We start from the raw sequence: 8,127 nt of genomic DNA, 5'->3' as shown, positions 1-8,127 counted from the left end.
CTCTCTCTCTCTCTCTCTCTCTCTCTCTCTCTCTCTCTCTCTCTCTCTCAATTTAAAGTATTTGCTTGTTATAGGTCTTACTATGCAGTTCAGACTCCTAGTGAATTTTGTTTTTAAGCCTCCTCAGCGCTGGGATTACAGGAGTGTGCCACCATGCCTGGACTCCGGGCTGGCTTAGGAGCAGCCCTGGGGGCGGGGCTGGTGCTGGTGCCAGGGACAGTCCCCGCGCTTGCCTAAGCAGGTGCTTAGTTCCCTGAATTATCTTGGGGTCCCCAGGACTCGTTTCATATACAGACCTTGTGATGCCACTTTCATTTACATGTTTCCTATTTTGCTAAAATAATTAGGAGTGAAGCAGACCATGAGTTGTGTATCATTCTGTATTTCAAAGATTTTCATTTCATCATGCAAGGTTTGTACAGATCACAAGCTCTCCTAACATTTGTGGAATTCGGGCGGTGCCGGCCCTGCCTCCGGGCGCGTGGAGATGGCCACTGAGACTGCTCTGCAGCTCCGACTCGTGGTGCTCCTCCTGTCTCAGCCTCCCCAGGGCTGGGATTGCAGGCCTGCGCCACCACGCCGGACTCTTGTCTCCAGCTCTGCGTGCCAGAGGGCAGGGCCAGGGTGGCACGTGGTGCTGGTGATCGAACCCGGTCCTTTCCCTGGCGAGGCCGAGCTCCTTCCCAGCTCTGAAGGGTCTATTAAGCTTTTGCATATATCATCTTATTTCTTATGCTTTGAAAGTGAACAATAATGTTCATAGCACCATATTGAAGACCCATATTGATTTGAAGTATATTTTCTCTAATAAATTTACCTCATTAAGAAAAAAAAATCATTAAAAGGGCCGACAGGCAGCAGCGTAGTGCCTGCGGACGCAGTGCCTGGCCTGGTGCTGCCTGAGTCTGAGTCCACTTCGCTCCTCTGGAGAACTTTAACTAAGACATAACGGAAAGGAGGGACCCGCTCACTGGGGACTCACGTGGCTCAGACACCCGACTGGTGGCTTTCCCCGTTCTTGCGCACCCGTGTGCTTTCCAAGATAGCACTTTGGAAGCAAATGCGGTGTTTAAAAACGAAGCTGCGAAGTGTTGTAATACAAAGTTCTCAAGTATATGGTACGAATTCTCCAAGGAGGCCCCACTTCTAAAATAACCTTCCAGCTATGAAATCGCTAATAGATTAATCCGTGAATGAGGTTCATGCCCCCAAATGCACGCACCTTCTAGACACCATTCTATCTGATCAAGTTGAAACAGCGAGCGATAGCACAGCTATTAAAAAGTCAGAAGCGTGTGGAATTTTCAGATAATTGTAAGGGATGAAAAGGGAGATGAGACACACACGGGTGGGGCCCTGGCACAAGCAGATGCTGTACTTCCCGCAGGCAGCACCTGTTGAGAGGATCGCGCTCGAAGCAGCTAACACGTTAGCAATATTTTGTTTCATGTTATCTCTCAATTCAGCAGAAAAATGTTTTCTCACAGATGCTAGCTAATAAAAAATAAAACAACCCTTAATAGCTCAAGTGCACCAAATATACAAGTAGAAATACGAACACATCAGAAGTGATACAAATTTGTTTGAAGTAAACATATTTGATGATCTAGATGACAATGAAATTATTCTTCATCAAGTTATCATGGTAGATTCATCATGTTATGCACCTAATAAAGTCCATAATATATAAAATGAAAAATTTGATCTCTAATGTGAACTGTGGACTTCAATTACTACTATTGTATAGTATTTTCATTATATTAAGGCATTACTGAATGATGTATTGATTGTAAAATATGTAACACACTATGCAAATATTACTAATAGAAGGAACCTTGTAAACAGTGAGAACTCTATTTCTTTAATTTTTATGTAAATCTAAAACTGCTCTGAAAAATAGACAATTAAGTAATGAAAAAGTAAGGTACCTGGACCATTTTGCTCAAGTACAAGAGATGGAAATAGCTAAAATTTTCTTCAGGAAATAAATACTACAGGCACCCTACAATGAAAGCACTGTAGAGCCAAAATGCACCCAAAGAGAATATGTATTCCAGTCTTAATGTCTTGTAAAGAGGAGACCTTCTATTCCTTCTCTTGGTAGACTACTCTAGGAATTATTTACTTTCTGAGTTAAACATATTATCCATTGTACTAAGATCCTATCTTCTCTGAAGTGCGTTTTGACCTGTTGTGTTTGGTTGGCTGCTTGTTTCTGATTAAACGGCCTCAATGAAAACTATGAGGAACCAATTGGCAGCTGAAGGATGAAATTAGTTCATCCCTAGTAAGCCTATGATTTAAAATTCATATTTCTAATGTAGAAATTGTCAAAGTAGAGAAAGTTATACAACTATACATCATATAGCACATGAGTAAATAAAGATAGCATATAACATTGATCGTTGAAACTTTTTTCTCACAATGGAGTCTTTTCTCTCCATAATGTAATATGGGGGAATGACTCTTAATTTTGCTAGAAGTAAATTTTCTAGACATAATTTGACTAAACATGTGTTCAAATTCTGGCTTAATTCACCCCTTTGAAAATGTCATCTGTATAATTTTACAAATAAAATGTCTTCATTGCAATACCAAATGCCAAATGCCAATTCTAAAGAAAAGGTAAAATCATAAAAGAGTCATGTGTTTATATTTATAGTTGCTTAAGGGAAGATGTTATAGAGAACTCATGCTGTGTATAACTATTTCTAAATTAAGTCTGCAAATGGATTGAAATGTTAATGATTGAACATTTTCAACTGCCAATTGTCCATGAAATGATAAATACCACTGAATATATGGTAATAAAATGTTCAACAAAATTATAAAGGGCCATAATTTCTGTGAACATGTTCTAGGAAGAGTATTATAAATTATATACTCATCAGAATTATGAGAGGACAAAAGAGATTATGTTTTCTTTTTTATAAAGAATAAGCATTGATTATAGAATATGTCAAATAAATTTCTCCTGACTAATGTTCAGCATTAAGGATTCATTATCTTAGATGAATGGTTTTTAAAGGTAATTTGTATGTCAACTAAGGGGTAATTATAAATTCCTATTCAAATGATGGAATTAGGTTGAAGATCAAAATACATTTCTTCTATATTTTTTGTGCTCCACCGTTTTCCCTCTCTAAATTTTTAAGTGTTTATCATAAATACTTTTTTATTTTATTCTTCTTCATTAGAGCATAGCTGTGGATATAAAGATATGAAAATTGTAGATTTCTTACCTTACAAACTTCTAGGCTATTTATAAAATAGGAATATTCCTAAATATTCCTTTTGCTATTTTTATATATATTAAAATATAGTTATCCTTCTTGAACCTGACTAAAATATCCTAATCATACTTCTTATTGATTTGCATTCCTTAATAATATACAATTTCAATACTACAATGGAGATATGGCAGCAATAATTAGGTAACTGTGCGATTTTCTTGCATCGTAGCTTGCTATTGATCTACTTGCCCAATGATATTAATATCTGTTCAAAATTCTTTTCATTACATCAAAGAAATAATTGAAATTGGCTAGCTGAGGAAGGCTGGGTTCCTGAGAAAGTGCATGCTAAGATGAGGTTAGATTTGTGAAGGTCTTATTGTTGAATGACAACTGGAAAGGCAGCGGTTGCCGCTGTCCCTGACCCTGCAGCGTCTTTGCCTGCCCAGCACTGAACAACAGAGGGTTCCATGTGGGTCGGAAATGGCTAGATGACTGACCATTGCCTTGCACAGTCATTAGTTGAGGCCCTCCCTGAAAAGAAAAGAACTTTGTTTTGTATTATGAGGTGAATCCTGATCAGTTAAGAGTTAGGAGCCTTTGGCTAGTCACACTTATCACAAGGGGTAGACTGTTCCTTCTGAAGGGGGCTCTTGAGTTGCTCTTCTCCAGTGTATTGGGCAGCATTCCTGTTACTAGGACAAAATCCTGGATGCTTGCAATTTACAGGAGTTAGTAGCTTATTTTGCTCATGACTTCAGTAGATTCAGTCCATGGTTGTCTGACCCAAGGCAGATACATCATAGTAGAGGGGATCATGGGGAAAAGCTCTTTGCTCCAGAGAAAGACTCTTTGGTCCAAGGGGAAAGCAGAGCAGGGAAACAGTGCTGAAGAGGAAGAGTCCAGGAACTAGCTGGAACCCTCAAGGCCGCACCACCATGACCCACGCAGGTATACCCACAGCATGCTTTTCTAATTTACTTGATGTGTCTCAATCTGGTCGAAGTAGTAGTCACGATTGAAGTCGCACTGTATCTGCCACTGGCCATCCTTCAGGCTATTTTCTTGAACTTTACCCATGTACTCTGAAAACAAGCCCTGCATAGCATTCAGGGAGTTTCTCTTCCTTAGAGAGAATTGGAAAGAAAGAGCTCAGAGACTTCCCTGCTTCATTTTGGGACTGGAGCTGAAACTCCTTGGTGTGAAACAACAAATTTCCTTCTTTTTCAGCTAACACTTCTTTTCTCTTAGTAGCTTAACTTATGATATAAACCAAAACCATAGTCCATAAGATCCTGAATGTTCAGCAGTCATGAACTTTTCAGGTTTGAGTTGCTGCCTTTGTTCGTTCTCAGTTGTTGACTTAGGGGTGGTGTTCAGCTGTTGCTATACCATGAAGTCCCAGAGCCTTACTCAGCCACGGGACTTAGTAGTTGGATTGCTTTCCACTGGATTGCTTTCACATGGGCTCCTATCTAAGTGGGTTTTCAAGCGACTTGTGGTGAAGCTTTCTGTCTCTGACAGCATCCAGCAGCATGACAGCAGCTCTTTTTAAAGGCTATTCAATTTGTCCCTGCCATGAAGATTTGCCCCTCTGCCATGTGCCACCCTGACTTGTAGCCAGCCAATTGTGGACCCAAACTTCTAGAAACTGTGAGCTAGGTAAATCATTCCTTCTTTTAACTTTGGGCATCAGGTATTTTGTGTTTGCAATGAGAAAAATAACTAAGACATTAAGACCAGGGGTGAGACCGGCTAAATAGCTCAGCAGATTAAAGCACCTGCAAGTAGGCATGGGGTGGGGGTTCAATCCCCAGGGCCTGCCATGCCAGGCTGGTTCCTGGGGTGTGCTGAGACTTCAATTAAGACTGGGTGTGGTGGCGTGTGACTATATTCCCAGCTCTTGGGAGGCTATAAATAGGCAGATCACTACAAGTCCAGTCTAGTATTGAGACCCTGAGCACTCTGTAGACCCTTCCCTAAAATGCAGAAAAAAAAAAAAAAAGACTGAGGGTGATATGGTTAATATAGACATGGAACAAACAAATATGGGTTTATCCAAGATGAATATGAAACTTTGCTTAATTTTGTTTCCTGATTTGGATAGAGGAGTTGCTTAGTTACTTTCTTGTCACTGACATACAATCTCTTCCATCTAAAAATTAAAGGAGGGGAAAAGGCTTAAGGCTGGGAACAGAGGCATGGGAAGGAGCAGAGCTGTTCATGGCCCTGGGGACAGGAAGCAGAGGACAGAAGGCCGTGTCTCCAGGAACCGTGCTCTCCTGGCCAGACTGCACCACCTAAGTGCGAGTTAGCTATAAGTCTCTGAAGTTGATGTTCAATTTGTGCTAGTCAGAGCTTACTAGAGTCAGATGTGAAATAGTTTAGAAGATCTGACTGCAAGGTGGAGAACTGAAAGATCTGGTCGAGGCTTGGATCCCATGGCAATATCCCATGCGAGTCTGTATCCAGGCTCTCCACTGGAAAGTTTCAAGGGCTGGTCGTGGAAGCTAGAAAGTCTGTCAGCAGGGTGAAGGACGTGTGCCAGAATGCTGAGAGATCTGCCCCAGAAGCCAGGAGATGATGTCTGATTGAAGGTGAGGATTGAAGCTCTCCTCAAGGTAGACGGCAGCTAAAGCTCTTTTTGAAGAAAACTCATTGAAAAGCAACTTTTTCAGTAAAATCAGCAGAAGTCTTCCCCTCTAGTTCTCCTTTTATGCCACTGGCAACAATTCCTGCCTGGGTCCTCCATGTGTAGAATCATGCTCATGCCTTCTGCGTGTGCCTGCTTATGTTGACCATGAGTTAATCCATCATAGCCCCGTAATGCGATCACCTTCTGAAAGCCCTTTTTATGATGCCATGGGCTTTAAGGATGACATCTAGATAAACCATAACAAATAGAAAGCCCCAAATTACTCACTAGATATTTTGTTCCTGAGGCTATGTTATACTTCTCTTTTAATGACACATGACAGTCTAAGCCTGTTGAATCCAGGAGTTTAACTGATTTTTTATGGTCTGTTCAGTTTTGATATAGGCAACACTAGAAAAAGAAATAAAAATGTGGTGAAAGTCACATTATTAAAGACATTAAGGAGGTTCATTCATCTCCATTTTTCTTCCTTCTTCCAAGAGGCAGTATCATTATTCACTGGAGACTGGAGTCCCTTTGGTCCTCCCCTCTAAGGCAATCCTTACTTCATTGCCCAGGGTTGCAATGTGATGGTTACTAAAATTTCCAGCCATGTCCATCCAAATCACACATCTGGAGACCATACAAATGAGCAATGTTTTGGTTGGAAGACGTAGATGACCTGCAGTGAACCCAAATGTGACCGGGACTCCGTTTATTAGTTGAAAATCACATGCTCCCATTCTACAAGGAGCTTGTGATAATATATGTCTACAAGTGTAGAGATCAACCTACTCTTATGTCTGATGTCCTTGAAGTGCCCATGCATTCCTCTCACTCCACCGTAACAGTAAGAAGCCATAGCTCCCTCTGAGGAAGCAGCATTAATTTCAGCTAAGGTATTTCTGGATCTTTGTCTCTATGAATAAAGTATTGCGTTTCATCAACTAGGTTCTAGTGCAGCTTTAGAAGCTACCTGAGATATGAAAATAGCACAAGTTTTACTGGAACAACTGCTGCCAACCTTCTACTTCACACACACACACACACACACACACACACACACCCCACACACAATTTGATTGAACCTTTGGTGGCTCCCTACCTTAGAGATACCATGTGCTTTGACAAATTCCTGTGACTCTGTGTCAGGAGACCACTCCAAATTTGTCCAGAAGGAGAGCTACCATCCTTTGGCATCTGGTCTCTGAATATTGTTGCCTGGCTTCTTTTGGGGGTCATGTCATTCCCACTGGGGTTAGTGAGGCAAGCTCTAACAACCTTCTACCTTATGATCAGACCTGCAGTGAGGAGGAGATACAGTGTAATTTTCTAACGAGGCTTTCTGCTAGGCATTTTTCTCACCGAAATACGTCAGTCCATGAAGGATGAATTTTCTAAGTCATAGAATATAATACCATGAATTTTCACATAATTTTTAGAATGAACTCACATCATCTTATCCCTCACTTGAGATAACCATGTTAGTGTTTTTCCTTTCCTTGGTATTTAATGCATGTAACTTACTTTTTGAATTTAAGCATTTTAATCTTATTCTACATACATTTTTGAAGCTTCTTCTACTAGTCCTAGGAAGAAGTTTGCTCCATCCACTAGAGGCCTTGTTAGGATGTTAAATCCTGGGCTGTAGGTCACAAAATGCCCATTATCCAAGCATGTCTTCTAATTACTTTGATCAACTACCCACAGAAGTCTCTCTTTCTAGTGATAAGTGTGCCTCATGCCAAGAGTTACTGTGCGTTGTAAGCTTTTTGCTCTTCTATTGATTTAAACATGGCATGACTGGATTAAGCTGCAGCTTTATTTTAATTTATACTTCCACTCCAAGAGGGTGCAGACAACCCTTTCAGTACCATGGATAGCCTTGTGAAGAAGGATCTCTGTACTGTCTCCCTGTAGGAATGTTAACACTTAGTATTGTTGGGAGAGGGTGGGATTCGTCCTCAGGATTGAGTGACTCATGCATCAGTGAGGCAACCGAGAGGCAAAGTTTTCAGAGACCAGGCTGAGGAGCTAGCTCAGCAGTCTAAGCACCTGCATAAGCACAAGAATCTGAGTTTGATCCTAGTACCACATGTCATGCCAGCCCAGGACCACGAGGCCCACAGTGCTGAGTAAAGAAAAGGTGTGGTTGTGCATGCCTATGATCCCAGTTCTGGGGAAGCTGAGACAGAAGGATCACTATGAGTGTGAGCTGCCGCAAGAAGACTATGTGCCAGAGAGAGAGAGAGAGAGAGA

Source organism: Octodon degus, unplaced genomic scaffold (genome assembly GCF_000260255.1).
Source record: "Octodon degus isolate 3935 unplaced genomic scaffold, OctDeg1.0 scaffold00066, whole genome shotgun sequence".
Lineage (NCBI taxonomy): Eukaryota > Metazoa > Chordata > Mammalia > Rodentia > Octodontidae > Octodon > Octodon degus.
Note: the sequence above shows the minus strand (reverse complement) of the source record.